The 16,418-nt window shown below is 49.3% G+C and overlaps 1 pseudogene; it reads left to right on the top strand.

Moving 5' to 3' along the window:
• Positions 1-11,767: 11,767 nt before the first annotated feature.
• On the top strand, positions 11,768-12,350 carry LOC119237949 (60S ribosomal protein L17-like; annotated as a pseudogene).
• Positions 12,351-16,418: the final 4,068 nt, after the last annotated feature.

Raw genomic sequence — 16,418 nt, 5'->3', positions numbered from 1 at the left:
CACAATTAGCTTATCAACTCTGTATATGTAAATGAAGGCTTTTAAAGTCCTTGAAAATGGCTCTTGCTCTTAAGTAATTTAACTGTTTCCCCGGATGCTCTTCATTGTCTCCTACTTGGACACGTCTTCCTCTAATGAAGCATCAGTGGGAGTCTACATTGTGCAGTGCCCAGTGTGTAGGGCTTGAAATGTGAATGAAATATGAGCTGCAATCCCTGCCCTCCACCAGCCTACTGTTTAATCAGGATTTAGCAACCTTTTTCTGTAAAGGGCCAGATAGCAAGCATTTTCCTCTTTGCAGACTTCCTCTGCTGCAAGAGTCCAACTCTGTCCTTTTAACACAAACGTAGCCAGAGACAATGTACAGTGACTGAATGGCCATGTTCCAGAAATCTTCATTTGGTTCTGTAGGCTACCAACCACATGGGTTAGAGAGGGCTGACCCCTGATCTACTGAGAGAGAGAGAGAGAGATAAGGTATTAACCCTACATAGGCACAGAAGAGTTCTGGGCAACAACTGGAGTGCCAGCCATGTGCTATGGATTGCAGGGAAGTGGGGAGAGGCCATTGATTCCTAAGGACAGGACAGAGACTTTCTGAGACGGGCATCTGAGCAAGTTGTCTCTTGGCTCAGACTTCACTTTTCCCCAGTTGCTTTTCCTTGCCAAGGAGGCCGGAACTTCTGTGACTGGGCATTCTCTCCTGTCATTCCTGGGGCTTAGCTAAAATGGGTACATGTGTCCCGCCTACGAATTCTGAGTCAGCATTCGGTTAAATCAGGTTAGTGTTGTAAGATCGAAACTCTGACATCAGGCAGACTCTCCCCCAGCTTCAGATAGCCATTTCTTGTTTGGGAAAGCACTGTGCCTTTCAGGGGAACTAGACAATGTAATCTCCTGCATGCAACCTCGGCTATAACTCCTTTATTGTTCTTCAAGACACTTTCTCTTTGTATTTTCAATATCCAAATGCCAGGTAGTTTATGGTGACTTGTTTGCTCAAGGTTGGGCAAATAAGAGAACAAAGGAGACTGTGAGCATCACTGAGACTTTGTTATCGCTGCTCTCACAGTGAGCTTAGCAACCCTCAGCGCCCCATCCCCTTACAAGGCTGTGGGCCAAGGCTGCTTGAGATGCTGGGCTGTAAAGCCTCGACAGAAGGCCAGCACTTTCTGCAAGGACTCCTGATAGCATATCTTCAACTCCACCTGGAACTGGGGAAGTGATGACACCTTGGCAATAACAGCAGGTAAATGAATTACTTGCCTGGTGAAATGAATGGTGCTGATAATGGCAAGATCCAGGGATTGGTGAGTCAGAAGTCACTCGAAGAGATGGCTTAGGCAAGGTACCCCTGCATCATCTCCATCAACCCCTCTGCAGTGTCTCCAAATTTAGTATCTCATCTGCCTGTGGTTGCAGCGAACTGGCTGGGTCACCCAGGTCAACACAACCCCCAAACCCTGGAGGTCTGGGAACATGCTGGATCCCCCCAGTGCCCTCTTGTACCTGGTATACACCCGGTTGGAAAAATGCTCATGAGTCCCGCAAACATGTGTGACTGCTCAGGAAACCAGAAGAGGTCAAGTTAGAGGATGCTGGATCCAAAATGTACCTCTTCTCAGTAAATCAAATACATTCAGTGACTGCAAGCTCCTCCCCTTGTAATTCGCCAGCTGCTCTCTGACTTCAAAGCGCGGACAGCAGCCACTCTGCTGACCCGCAGCGCCCCACTAGCAGCTGAACTTCCAGTTGCTTCTTCTGGTGGGCAAGCTCCCAGCCCCAGCCCTGGGGACAAGGTTCACTGCGCAGGAAAGCTGAGAGCTCCAGACACGGACTACAGCAATTCCATCACAAAAGCCTTTCTCTGGGATAACTGAAGAAGGAAAGGTAGAGGGGTAGGCAGCATGGAAACTTGAGATGGTGTAGGGTAGAGGGAAGTGATCAGGTTTTTCCACCCTCCCGCCATTAGCATCAATGATCAACACCTGCGGTCTTACACGCCTGCCTGATGGCGGCACCTGGAGTGTGGTGTGGGTGTGTGTGAGCATGCACGCCTGAGCCCAGAGACCGAGTCTGGAAGGGCAATGTAGCAGAGAACAGAGCGTGGCAGCAGAGGATTGTGCGGTGGGGTGCGGTGGAAACCAGAGAAGAGACCATGAGAGAAGTCGGAGAGCCCCAGAAAGAGTGAAGATTTGCCTGGGGGGTCCCCCCACCCCGCCACCCCCCGCCTGCCCCGCGCCTCATTGCCTCACTACAAATAGTGTAGAAAGATCACTAGAAGCCTGAAAAAGCCACTGAGGCTGCAGGGCTCCTCCTTTTCTGGTCTGCCCGGGTCACAGGAAGCCTGTTCTGCACCTCGCTGGCGCTACAGATCGCCGATTCAGGCCTCGCCACTGGGAATCTTATGAGTCGGACCTAGAACTCAGGGAGTTTAGTTTTTAAGGGGTGTTTTGTTTTGTTTTTTAATCTCCAGAGCTGTTGAGTGCAAAATTCCTCAAGCATGAACTTCAGATGACACCGGGTCTGACTTCTTGCTGGGGAAGTTTGGGCAGTCAGAGAGCCTGGGACATAAGAGCACAGAGGGCGTCTGCCCGGGTTAAGCTTATCCTTGTCTGGGACTGTCCCAAGTGAAGTCAGTTCCTCATCACTCGGCCTCCTCAGACAGGCCCTCTGAACTCAGAGCTAAAGGGAGAGAAGTTGGAAGAGCGGTTATCTCATTGTTGGCTGAGTGGGCAGAGCTGGTGTGGACTGAGCACCTCCCCAAGTCTGCAGAGAAGCCCTGAGTTGGACCCCAGCCTTCAAGAAAGCCACAAAACTGGCTGTCGACAGGCCTAGTCTAAGACCAATCTCTCGCCACCAATCTATTTCCTTAGGAAACCAGAGGAGACATGTTTAAGATGTTTTGAATGAAGGAAAGGAATTAAGGAAGGAGTGTGTGTATGGGGGTGGGGGGGAAGCAAAACTACATTAGTGGGATGATACCCTGACTCCAGGGGGATGGGTCCCCACTTGCCCACGCAGTGTATGGGTGAGTAAATGAATCAGGCTTTTTGCAACACTGGCCTCTGTGGCTATCATCTGTGGCCTTGATGGTGTTAATGCAAGAGGGGCTCGGGAGTGCAGGTGCAGGGCACACGTGCCTGACTGTGGACACCCGGAGCATGGGCGGGGCAGGCGTGAGTGTGCACACCTGAGCCCAGAGGCCAGGATAAAAGCAGCAGCGGCGGCGGCAGTGGCTAGATGAGCAGTGTGACTGCGGCAGAGTCAAGGCCGTGAGACAACGCAAGAGAGAGATTGCTAGCGAGAGCCCAGAGAAAGAGCACAAAGATTCGTAGGGGGCTGGGAGCCTCGGTTTTCTGCCTGCCTCCCTCCCAGGTCCCCCTCCCTGGCCCGTGCCTGCCTTCATGCATGCCAGCCTCCCTGCCTGGTGTGCGCGTGTACCCAGTTCCCTGGGAGCATTAAAGCCTGAAAAATCCGCCGAGGGCTCCAGGACCCTCGTTACCTGTTTGCCCGAATCCATAGCGCACCTGCCCTGTGCCTGCTGGCTCTAGAGTCATACCAGAAGATACAAGCCTTAGCCCCTGGGACTCTGAAAGCCACAACCAAACCTGGGGCCCTCTCTTGGCAAAGGCAGGGTGACGGCAGAGTGGGCTGTGTGTCTGGAGGCCCCCTGTGCCTTCACAGCGAGCTCTTCCTCTGATGTCCACATCCCCACTCCTTACAGATCCCCTGCTTGGATTAAGTCAACTGCCACCCAACCCCCTATCATTCCCCAGGGACACCAGCCTCCTCTCTCGTCTTGGGGACCTCTGAGAATGAAGGTTCTAAATTGTAGGGTTGCCAGGTGTTCATCAAGACTCAGCCAGGCTGCTCCGAAGCTGGGCCTTGCTGGGCCTGGAGATGTGTACCCAGAGGCCAGAGATATCTGTGCCTGCAAATGCCCCTCCACACCACGGTGTGGCTTCCTTCTAGAAGAACAGCAATTGAGCCCACAGCCGCCTCCCTTCAACAGACTACAGAGGAGTCAGAGGGTCTGTGGTTGGAGACCAGGAACACATTTGCTCAGGAGAGGCGGGGGAGCGCTGAGTGTGCTGCGTGGGTTAGGGTTATAACTGGGTTTGGTCAGAGAGCCACGAAGGACCCAGTCTGTCTGCATGGCTGGAAGGTCACTCTCCTTCTTGTCCCTCTGTCCACTGCCTTACCCCTCTCTACCAGCACTTCAACCCCACCTTCTCAGCAACTCAATGTGTGAAAGCCACCTTCTTTCTGGTCTCCAGGCTTCAGCCTGCAAAAAGCCAACCCCAACTTTGCCTCTTACCCCAAGATGCCATCCTCAATTCAACCTCTGCTTCCACCTGCCCCATTTTCTCTGAGCCTTTAAATTCCAATTCCCTAAAGACTGCATCAACTTCCCCCCACCCCATTTTTTCATGTCAAGCCACATTCTAGATCCATGGTGGGTCTGTGGATCACCCCCCCTTGGATCAGGTACCCTGCTGTGCCCCATTCCCCAGGGTCAGCGTGGAAACAATCCCAAGCCCCAGGCTCTTTCCTTGGGCATTTTCCCTTAGGAGCTCTGTAGGGTAAATGAAGTGATCAGGATTTTTTTACACCCTCCCAGCATTATCATCCATGACCAGCACCTGCAACCTTGCATGTGCACCTGTAAGTACAGACACCTGTGCTTATATGTAAATGGGGAGGGTGTGGCGATGGCCTATAAGGGCAGCATCACGCTGAGGCAAGAGAGGACAGTCAGGAGGAGGCAGCCAGAGAAATATTGAGAGAGAAAGCTGGTCTGTCCCCTGATTCAGCATTAAAGGCCTGTAAAAGTCTACCAAAGGCTCCAAAATGACCTTATTGTTGGCAAGAACTGAAGATGAACCTACCGGCCTGGGATGGTTGCAAAAAAAGGGCCTAACAGGCGTACTGAGTTACAGTTCCCCAGTCATAGAGCCAGGCTCTGCCCCATTCCAGGCTCTGGGGCTTGGATAAGACGCTAATATGCCCAAGCTGCAGTTTTCTCAAGTGCAAATAAAGAACTAGTTAGTTGGCATCAGTCCTACTCCGGCCTGCAGGAGATTCCCTCTCTCGTCTAACCCTGGGTGGTGTGGGCAGCTTTCTGCAGAGAAATCACTCTACCTAAACTGCCCTCCTGCTCCTCCCTCCTTCCCAGGGGTTACCACCCTTCCAAGTTCTGGCTCCAGTCTGCCTCTTCCAGGGAGCCATCCCTGATCACCTCACTCTCTCAGCCTTTCAGAACTCCCACTCTGCTCCCAGGCAGGCTCACTACGTCAAATTAAACAACAGTCTGTCCAGTCCAACACTCATGACTCCGCAGGGGTTTGTTATCTCCCCACATTATGAGTTCGTGGACTGAAGGCCACACCTTCCCTCTGCCCAGGGGTTGATAAATGGCAGGTACCCAGTAAATGTTTGTTTAATAAATCCCAAGGCTATAAAAAGGGTCCAAACTCAGCTTTCTCCATTTTTCTAAGATTTAGCCATAGAAGTAACCAATACCTGTAAGGCATTGGTTTGAAATGCCTTTGAAAAGGTGTTTGAGAAACACCTGCCACATTCATTATCAGTTAATCAGCTTCCCTGCAAGGTGGGTGGTGTTTCTCCCATCTCGCAGATGGAAATAGGAACAGGGCCAGTGAGGGCTAGGAATTTAAGAGCACAACTAATAAGTGGTGGAAACCAGATTCAAACCCAGGTCTTATGACTCAGCCCACTGTGTTTTCCATCACATGGAATTGTGAGCCTTAAAAGCCAAGATGGGGCTCAAGGGGTGGCCAGCGATGTTGCTGTTGAGAAAACGGCAACTATCAGGAAATATGCAACTTGTTTACAGGAACTGCAAAGAAGAAAGTTTCCCCCAGACCTCGAAGAAGTGATGGGGTTTTGACAAAAAGAAGGGCAGGGGAAAACAGAGGGAGCAAAGGCATAAAGGGAGTATGCAAAAGACATCTGAGGTGGACGGGTGCAACTGTGGCTAAAGCTGGGTGCAGGGAGGAGATAGAAATAGGCACAAAATCTAAGGGGAATCACGTAGGGTCAAAATGCAAGAAAATCTGGGGTTCAAGCTCAAGATGGTGGGGACTAGATGAGCAGAGAGAAGATGGCGGGGAGGAGGCGCTTGGGAGCGACCACTCTGCAGGATCAGTGAGGGACCAGATGGGCAGGGGGGCACATCAGAATAAGCCAAGGTCGTTCCGAGCTCCCGCGTCTGAGAGACTGCTAAAATGTAGGTGTCATTAACCAACACGGGGGTGGCAAAAATTGCCACTGATTTTGACTGGGAAGGAAACAGTATCACACAATGTCAAATTTAATAATATCCTGTCGCCATGCACTATCTCATTATTCCACACATGTTCATTATCTCCCCAGATTGTGTGCTAGCTGGCTTTTGGAAACTATGTCTTCTCTTTCAGCCTCCACAGCCTCTTGTGAGGAGCTTGGCAGAGAGCAGGGGCCCAAGAAATACCAGTGGATGTAAATTGCGAGGCCATAAAATGGGCCTAGCCAGCAAGGTCAGTGGAGGGGCAGCACAGAGGCACAGCGATCAACTCCATGTCCTCTTAAAAGCACTTTGAAGTAGTAGCCAGAGGGCTGCAACAAGACCATCCCGGGAAACCCTGGCGCTGAAGGTAGAGAGCACCCCGTCACTGGAGGTATCCAAGGAGACTCTAGACAATCATCACAGGCCTAGTGAAAGGAATCCCTGCGTTGAAAGGGAGACCAGACAGAACAGCTCCTGCAGCCCCCTCCATCTCTCAGACGCTATGGTTCAAAAATGCTGTGAATTTGATCTCCGGTTTCCTTGGCATGTCCCATTCAGAAATAGCCAGACTGACTTAAAAAAAGAAATCTCTATGCCACTTTCTATTTCTTTCAAACCCTTTAAATGTCAAGTTCCAGACCACTGCTCTGCCTTGCCGAGTGGTTGGATACCAAACCCATGAGCGCTGGGTTTAGAATAGCAAGCCTGGCGTGGCCAGAGGAGGGGTCTGACTTCATGCATTCCTAATGCGCATCTATTTTTACAGCCATGAGACACGTCGCCTCCCCTCGCTGTTCACATCAATATCACACAGGGACGCTGACACAGGGCCATCTGTCCCCGCAGACGCCTTCTTTGAGGAGGGGAGGCTGAGAGAACTGGTGGGAGATAGATATGCATTTTTGTTCTAAGTCTGAAAATTGATTTGGGTATGATAGCTCCCGACTTGAGCTGACCAGAGGCGCCTTTCCTGATCCCTGCTGGGACGAGAGTGTCTTGTTTTCTCATCTCCTTCTCGGTTCTAGCACAGCCCATGCGTCCACCCTCACACTCATTCATTCCTTCGCTCACTCATTCATTTGCCTAAGTCGTGGCAGCACTGGCTACCTATCGCCACGCTTCACTCCTTCGGAACCTCACAATGCAAGAGGGCGTGGAGGTGAGGAGGGAGCACGCGACCAGGATGGCCCGCAGACGCGGCAAATCCCATCTGGTGACTTATAACACGTCCTGGGCCATGCCCAAGTCTGGCCAGGGGAGCTTTTCACTGAAACAGGAGTTCCTGCTCTGAGTCCAGGCTTCGGAACCAGAGAAGGAAGGACTTCTTGTGTGTTGGGGCAAATGCAAAAGTTCTGGATCAGGGCAGTGATGCACCTGACCTGAGCAGCTCTTCAGGGCGGAGGCCACACTCTGGGGAATGGATCTAGAGCCACGCTGCCTCCCTCCCCTATTTGGGGCTTGTTGTAGACTCTGGTTCCCAAGTATTTCAGGCCCCTTGGTCTGTTCCATCTCCATCCTCCGATAACACACCCACTTTTGCTTTGACATGTTGCTCTCCATGCTTCTTGGTAGTCCCAGGGGACCTGTCGAGCATGGGAAACCATGTGCCTACCAATCAGAATACCCTTTGAAAGGGACTGCAGTTCATCCAGGGAGGCACAGATGATCCCAGCGTGCCAACTGGAGGCTGCCCTGGGACTTTTTTTGCCAGAGCTAACAAGGAAGATGACTTCTGTCCATTACAATGGCTAAATTAAGAGACCAGGAGTCTGAAACTGCCAGTTGCTGTCTTGCCTGCTTCTCAGAGAGGACCTACATGAAGAATAAAGCCAGTCAGAGATCACATAGGCCAAGAAGAGAGACAGTCTTGATGTCTTCAGGTGACCCCTGGTCCCACCATGTGGAAATCAACCCTTAGATTGCCATTATGAGATCCCACAAATGCTTTTTGCCCTCCTTCTCAAACTGATTTGAACTTGCAACCAATGGTCTCCTCTATGATTTGTACTAACCACTTCCTTGGCCAGAAAGGGCATTAAAGAATGGGTGCACAGGGTCACTTGGACTCACCCGCTAATGATCTCCAAGCCCTGAACAGGAATGTGAACTGGTGCAGGCAGCAGCCAGAGGGTCTCTGCATGCAGCCCATTTCAGACCTGACCACTGATGCCGCACTCTAGCCCCTGCAGCTGTAGTCGGGGGGCACCTTTTCAAGCCCCTGCCACAGACTGCAACTGTCCCTGATTTGGAGCGAGTCTCAGTAGCACTGTAGTTGCTGGATGGATGAAACATATTCTGGCTTCTGGCAACTGCCGCTTTGTTCCGGCTCTGGGAACAGACTAGACTGGTCTTTTGCAAATTTGGGGAGTACCTCGGCATTTGGGCAAGAGGCCTCAGGGAATCTGCATATGTGGGGGTTTGAATCCCGCTTTTTTGGCAATTACTGGAAGAGGCATTTATACAAGCAGACATCATTTTTTTTTTCTTGTTATTCTCTTTATTACGCTTCATGGATATTGTGTTCTATACAAGACCCTCCACCAACAAGAGATTATGATGCACCCAAGTTTCAGATAATGGCTTCCATTTTTTAGGAAAAAAAAAGTGTTTTTAAATTAAGGCATGTCATTGTTTTCTGACAGCATGCTATAACATTACTATTGCTTAATGGCCTATAATATTGGGTCAACATAATTCATGTGGCTCAGCTTATGGCAATAGTGTTGGTCTGGGCCAGCACCCACACTGTCTCCAAGCTGTGCCTGTACTCAGACCATGAAGGTGGCCACCCAGCCATGTCCACTGGACTGAAGGAAGAGGCCCAGCTGCCAGGCTGTCAGGCGGACCACCTCCACTGCAGGAATGATGAGGCAATTGGAAACCATAGATGAACACAAGATGGTCTTCTCCAGAAGTCCATGGTCCTTGGAAAGGAACTCTCTTCTGCACAGAAAATTACAATGCAGTGTGATTTGAGGCATATGTTTTAATTTTTAAAATGTGGTAAAACATATATATATATATATACTTACATATATATAACTATGTTAACATTTTAAGTGTGCAATTCATTGCAATTAAGTACACTCACAATATTGTACAACCATCATCACTATTTCCAGAGTTTTTCCATAATTCCATATTGAAGCTCTGTACCCTTTAAACATAGCTCTTCATGTGTCCTCTCCCAGCCCCTGGTAACCACTATTCCGCTTCCTGTCCCTACACATGGGTTTTTTGCGTCAATGGAATGTACAATACTTATCCTTTTAAATGTGGCTTATTCATTTAGCTTAATATTTTTAAAGTTCATTCATATTGTAGGATGTCAGAATTTCATTCTTTTCATGGCTGAATAATATTCCATTGTATGGATATACCACATTTTATTTATCCATTCACCCATGATGGACACCTGGATTGTTTACACCTTTTGGCTGGTGTGGAAAATGCTACTAAGAACGTGGTATATGAATATCGAATATCTGTTTGAGTCCCTACTTCTGTTTTTTTGATATATTCATAGAAGTGGAATATCCAGACCATAGAGGAACTCTATGTTTAACTTTTTGAGAAAGTGCTAAGGCCCATTTGAGGCACGAGGATGGCAGGATGAGTGGAGGGCAGGCAGGGAGGGTAGGAAGAGCAGAAACTAGTTTCCTACAGGCCTTAGTCAGAGTCTCCACATGGTCCCTGACTGTGGTTTTGGACAAAACCTAGACTTTTGGGGGGGAATCTCCTGTTGTTGTCCACAAGCTAGAGGCAGAAGCTTCCGGGGGGGTCTTAAATCCTCTCAGCTCCACATCTTCGGGTGGGGAGAAGAAATTTCATTTCTAAGCATCATTGGCTCTCCTTGGATCATGTGATCACCCTTGAACCAAGCACCATGGCCAGAGGCTCTGACTGGCCAGGTCTGTCACACAGCAGGAATGACTGCTGGAGAGGAGGGTCCCTCCAGAGTAATCAGGACACGGAGACCAGATAGACAGCAAATGGAATGAGTGGCTCAATAGTTGATGACGACCACCACCTCACAGTAACACATAGTGAGAGGACAAAGTCAGATGATGCACCTGGTATATAGAATATTCTCAGTAAATGTAGTACACTAGACCTACATCAGCATTATTAACTTGGGGTAAATATTTGAGTTTGGGGTATATATTTTTGAAGGAAATCCCAAAAACCAGCAGCAGAAGAAATGCAAACCCTTATAATCCTCAAGAGCTCTTAGCAGTTTTAGATAATGGCCAGTCAGTGCCACCTATGATTTTATTTTGCTTCAGTAAATTAAAAAGCTTTTACGTGTCACAACTTTTTAATGAGTGCATGCACTATTTAGCCACAGAGAGCATCTCAGGTTTAAGTTTAAAATAGTCTATTAATTAGTCAGAATCTTTGGGAGAAGAAATATTCTTTTATCAGAATTTCTGGAGCTCTTCTGATTGGCTCCACAGACGCAGCTCCACAGTACCCAGGGCCTCATCTCCTTCGACACTTTTCTATATCATTTTTTCCACCTCAATTAAAATGTGAGCTCCTCAAAAGCTGGGGGTCTTCTACACTTCTCCCTCAGTGCCCTTAAACAGCCTTTTAGCATGAAGATTCTGAGCTGGCTGTCTGGTAGTCTGGCAGTCTGTCTGTCTGGCCATCTGACCCACTGTCTGGCCATCCATCTGACTGACAGTGCAGCCTGGATCCCAGTCATTGGCAGAGTTCCCATCTGTCTGGACAGCCCACACATCCTCACCCTGCTGCCAACCAGCGCTTAGGCCCGGCCATTAGAAACTCCATTTGTGCCATTAACGGGAACTTCAGCAACAGCTGCGGGCAGCAGGTGCAAAGCCAAACAGAGCCCAGTGCTAGAGAGAAATCTTTTGCTTGTTCGAGCCAGCTGTAGAGACAGTGAAGAGATGTGGGAGGGGGAACAGTTCTTTCTGAAAGCCAGCACAGAACAGGGAAAGTTTGGGCCAGGCCATTCCATCATTGACTCAATCAATGCACCGGCCAGCTGGTTGGCCACCCAGTCACACCAGAGCCAAATGGCCCCCATCATGGGGACTGGGAGGGTCCCACCTGCTCCTCTCAGTTCCAAGGAACACTTACCCTACCTCCAAGTCCAGACCACCCTCCTTCCTAGGGTGGGGAGGGGGTGAGTGGGAGAAATGGACTACCATTTAGAGCCTCATCCACAGCCTAGCAGACTCTCCATCACCTGGAGCTTTTCAGAAATGCAGAATCTCTCCATCCATACCCCTGAATCAGCATCCGCATTTTAGTGACTTTCCCGGGAGACACATGCACATTTTTGTTTGAGACTCACTGGTTTGGAGACACAGGCATTCATTTAATAATTCAATAACTTGTAGTGTGCATCCACTATATGCCTGGCACTGCTGTAGGCGCCAAGGGAATATCAGTGACAAAAGAGAGAAAATAGCTCTTCCCCTAAGCAGCTTTAGGTGACCTTTGAAAATGGTTGGCTACTCACTTGAATGGGAAATGCCTACAAAGTCATGCCAATCAAGGGGTTCATACTTTCCTGTTCATTTTAAGAACAGCCGTGAAAATGCTCAGGCTGTCAGGGGTATCATCAGAAAAGCCACTGGTAGCTGGAGGATGTCCCTCTACACTAGCGGTGTGTGCCATTCTGCCGTTACAATGGTGGAGCTGGGGCATGTGCCCAGGCCAGACGGTGGGGTTGGACACAGGGTCAGTGACCCAGAAAGAGTGCTGAATTTTTACTGCATGTGCTTAAAAATGCTGAGAGTAATGCTTTAAAGAGTAATGCCAAATATAAGGGTTTAGATATAGACTCTCGTCATTGAGCACCTGCAGGTGAACAAGATGTGTGACGGGACTTACAGAGCTCATGGTCCAATGAACCCTTTCATGAGCGCCCCCTGCCACACTGAACTGGACCTCACTGACAAAGAGCAGGTTGTTCCTAAACCAGAAGAGGAGAAAAGCATATCCCAGGGAACAGAAGAAAAAGACATCCCAGAAGACATTGAAGAAAAGAAATGTGTGGCCCAGGAATAAGTTCAGCATAAAATAAATGGAAATAAAAGTAAAAGCAAAAAGAGAGAGTTCTGTGGTCCCAACCACAGAGGAGAGAGACCGACAATAACTAAGACGAAGACAGAGTGGAGAGTGCACTAGAGGTGATCACTTGCAAGGAGAGAAACTCAAGCGGGGAAGAGGAGTAGAGACGCGGGTGGGGGAGGCAGCTGTAAAGAGGACGGTGCCCCTGATGGGTACCTTGGAGGGAGTCAGCAGAAGACAGAGGGAAGGGATGCGTCAAGAAGAGACCTGCAGTCATGCAGGTGAGCAACGGAGTGGCTGCGGGCCCCTCCCTGGCTTTACAGTAGAGGTGGTAAAAAGCTCTCAGATTCCATGGTGTTTTGCAGGGTGGGGGTGAGGGTGAGGGGTATGGATGGAGCAAGGTGATCAAAACCCAGAGGGGCCAGTACAGTAAGTCCTCACTTAACCGCCATAGGTTCTTGGAAGTGGAGACTTTTAGCAAAACCACATATAATAACAGTAGGCCCTCAAATAACAGTATGATTTGCTAGTTCATTGTCAGCTGGGATTGTTTCCTCATCAACGTTATAATGAAACAACATTGAACAAAACAGCCTTCCTCAAGGGCCATCTGTACACAAGATAACTTTCTACAACTGTGCTTTCACTTAACCCCAACTCCCTTGTATTTCTTGCATTACTCTCCTCTCTCCCACCAACATTTACTGGGGGCTGGTTTGTAGACCTTCCTATGCTGGTGTAATGAACTTCAGTTGTAGAGACCAGCCATTGTAGGACCACACTCGGTGATGAAGAAAACACACCGGGCCCCAGGAGTACAAGGAAGGTCAGTCAGTCTGGGGTGAGTTTAGGGGTTCAGGGTAAAGGACTTGTCCTCACAGCAAAGCTCAATCTCAAGGATCCCAAGGTGAAGAGTGTTGCAGATGGAGGAAGCAGCTCCTGAAATACCCCAGAATGGGAGAGAGAGGGGGGCACTCCAGGACGTGGGACCAGGGCTACTCTGGACCTGGGGCCAGCGCTGCCACTATCCCGCTCAGACCACCCCCCCCAAACATTTCCCATTGTCCATAGGAGCAAGTCCAGCCTCTGGAGCCTCACATTCAATGCCATCTCATTCAAGCCCAAACAGATTTTTCAATTTCATTTCCCTGGTCTGCCTTCCAAGTTTTAACTCTCCTCTGGGACCCCACCTGGGTGCGTCTACTCCCGGCTCCCCACCTGTACCAGCCCTCAGACTGGGCAGGTAAGACTCTACCCTGGACCCAGACCTTTATGTGGCCCCTCCTCTGGCTGCACCCCTCTCCTTGGAGCAAGTCAGTCTATAGGGCCAAGAGGAAGTGCACACCTAGAGCCCACATACCCCTCCATGCTACATTCCAGGATTAGAATTTGCACAACTCATGGCTCAGACCTCCACAGCCCGCTTCCCAGACCTGCCAGGCCTCGTCCCCAGGCCAGGCCCCTGAAGGTAAACAGCCCCAAGACAGCTCTTTATAGGGCTGTGCTCAGAGCTCGGGTGTCTATGCTGACGTGTCCACTCCAGAGAGTGGGATGGAGTCAGGGGTGGGAAGAGAAGGGATGGGCTACAGGTTCTCCCTGTTTCATCTCATTCTGGAACAGAACTCCAAGGATCCAGAAAATTCTAAATAGAAATCTGCCTTCCTGTCATCATGAAATACATGCGTTCATTAAGTGGAGAAACCTATTTTATTTACTAGATTGTGAGTATGAGTTCAACATCCTGCTATTTAGACATATGGTCTGTGGCAATGGGAAACCTCGGGGCGGGGGCCTCAGCAGGGGGTGGCGGAGTGGCCCCAGGTCCAGAGTGGCCCTGGTTATCCCACATCCAGGTAGCCCCCCACTCCCATCCTGAGCTTCACTGTTGTTCCAGCCAGGCCTGTGGCATAGCTTTGACCCTAGAGTTTTCCTTGAAATTCTCCTCCCCTCCTCCACCTCTCTTATCTGAACCTGAGACACATTCTAGGCCCATGTGGAGATCATCCGTCATTTTTGCCTGCCATCAATCCTGTTCCCTTTCAGCTGTTCTTTTCTGGAAGAAGAAACCCATTCCCTGTGGTTTAGGTGGGGCTGAGCTCCTGGGGGCGAGTCTGTTGGAGCAATCAAAATCATTGCCTCTTTATGGTGGAAAGACAGAGAAAAAGCATAACAGGAGGGTAATGGGAGGAAGCCAGAGTCCAAGAAAACCTAAGTCAGCGCCTGGATCCAGCCGTGCCTGATCTACCTTTAGCCTTCACAATTACCTGGCCTGATCAGTGCTTCTCTGATTGAGATGATCAGAGCTGATATCTGTTACTTGTAAGAGGGAATTTTATGAATCCTAATTTGTAGAATGTTGGGTCGCAGGGTCTGAGAAACCATCTGATGAACTTCTATTTGATAAATCTGAGACCCAGAAAGATGAAGAGTCACAACTGGGACTCAGATCTTTTGCCCTAAGCTGTGACGCTATGTTTCCTCTCCATGTCACTTTCCTCAGCCCACCCAGACCAGAGCTGCATCCCTCTGTTCTCTCAGCATGGGACCTGTCCCCACAGACAACTGGTCTCATATGTTTCATCATGTCATTGGTCCCAGTGGGCGTTACATCAAATTCCAACAGCAAACTCGGGACGGAAGAACCGGATTTCCCTCCTTGTGAAGCCCCTTTGGCTGAGCAGCAGGCCCAGCACATAGTAGGAGCTGAAGGAATCCTTGCTAATTTGCCAAAGATCTTTCAGGCCAGTTGGCTAATCCCAGCCTCCTTTTCCATCCAAGACGCCATCCCCGAGTTAATGTTTCCTCCAGGCAAGACTTTTTTTCCCAACAAACTATTTCCCAGGCTATTAGGAGGAACCTCAAACAGAGGCAGGAATGCTATGTTGCTTTTTTCTCCATTTCCTTTTGTTTTCAATTTTCAGCCTGTAGACTTGGGTTTTTTCCCTCCCTTCTTTAACAGGCTGAGTTGCTAAATTGCACATCGCCAGCAACTCCTGTGAGTTTAGTCCTCAAGTGTTACATTTCTGTAACAGATACTCCATAAGCAGCACTTATCTTCAGGAGGGGGCTGGTGAGGCACGCTAAAATTACATTTCCATTTCTGTTCCTATGTTTTTAAGCTGTTATTTTAGCATTTCTGACTAGTTCACAGTTGACACCTACTGATGGAAAATTAAATGAAACTTGGCCAAGAGTGAGCCTTCCCTCTCCTCCCCAGGCTGCAAACCAGCTCCTTTTTATAACAAGACGCAGCTGTGGAGGGGCAGCAAGACTACTAGATTTGGAAATGCCAAATCTGCTGTACCGGCCCAGCTCTGCGGCTAACCGGCCCGTGGGTCTGGGGTCCATCCCCTGAGCCCTCCGAACCTTGTTGGTCTTGTCTGTAAGATGGGAGTCATACTTGCAGGAGCTGGAGTTAGTGTGAGGTTTCATTCTTTGTAAAAAGACCTGACACTGACATGAATACTGTACTATGAGGATTCATGGCACAGAGTAGGTGCTCTATAAATGTTAGTCCTCATTAGGTCTTAGCCCTTTTTTTCCTTATACATTTGTAATCCTTTGGCTTGCTTAATGCTCCAAACTGATTAACAAAGTGATTAAACATGGAGATTACAGACCACCTCTCAGTTACATTTACAAATCAGTCCCAAATATAGGCTACACTAAGGCCATAGGGCCCAGTCTCAAAATACTTCAGCGGGACCCTACTCTTCTGGGGATCAGCCCATGCACTCCTTGACAGTGCATGTAGGGTGAGTAGCTCCTGCTTCCCTCTTCCTCTCCTTCCATCTCACCTGGACCACTGGGTCACACACTTCCATCCACCCAGTAGGCCCTTTTGCTGGCTGACTCCTCTCCATACTGCAAGACAGGGTATCATTACACACTGTCTTTGGGCTCCCACCAGGCCTTGCCCCAACTCCATAGGGCCATCATACCTGGTCCTGGTCCCACTAGACTTTGAGCTTGAGTTTGAGTAGCACAGATTGCATCCTATTTATTTTTTAACCTTGGTGCCGGCAAAACACTTGGCATACAATAGGAGCTCAGAAAATACTTCTTATAAGTATAAGGATTA

The sequence above is a fragment of the Talpa occidentalis genome, unplaced genomic scaffold (assembly GCF_014898055.3).
Source record: "Talpa occidentalis isolate TD23 unplaced genomic scaffold, MPIMG_talOcc4v2.1 talOcc4.11, whole genome shotgun sequence".
Taxonomy (NCBI): domain Eukaryota; kingdom Metazoa; phylum Chordata; class Mammalia; order Eulipotyphla; family Talpidae; genus Talpa; species Talpa occidentalis.
Note: the sequence above shows the minus strand (reverse complement) of the source record. Positions and strands in the feature narration are given on the sequence as shown.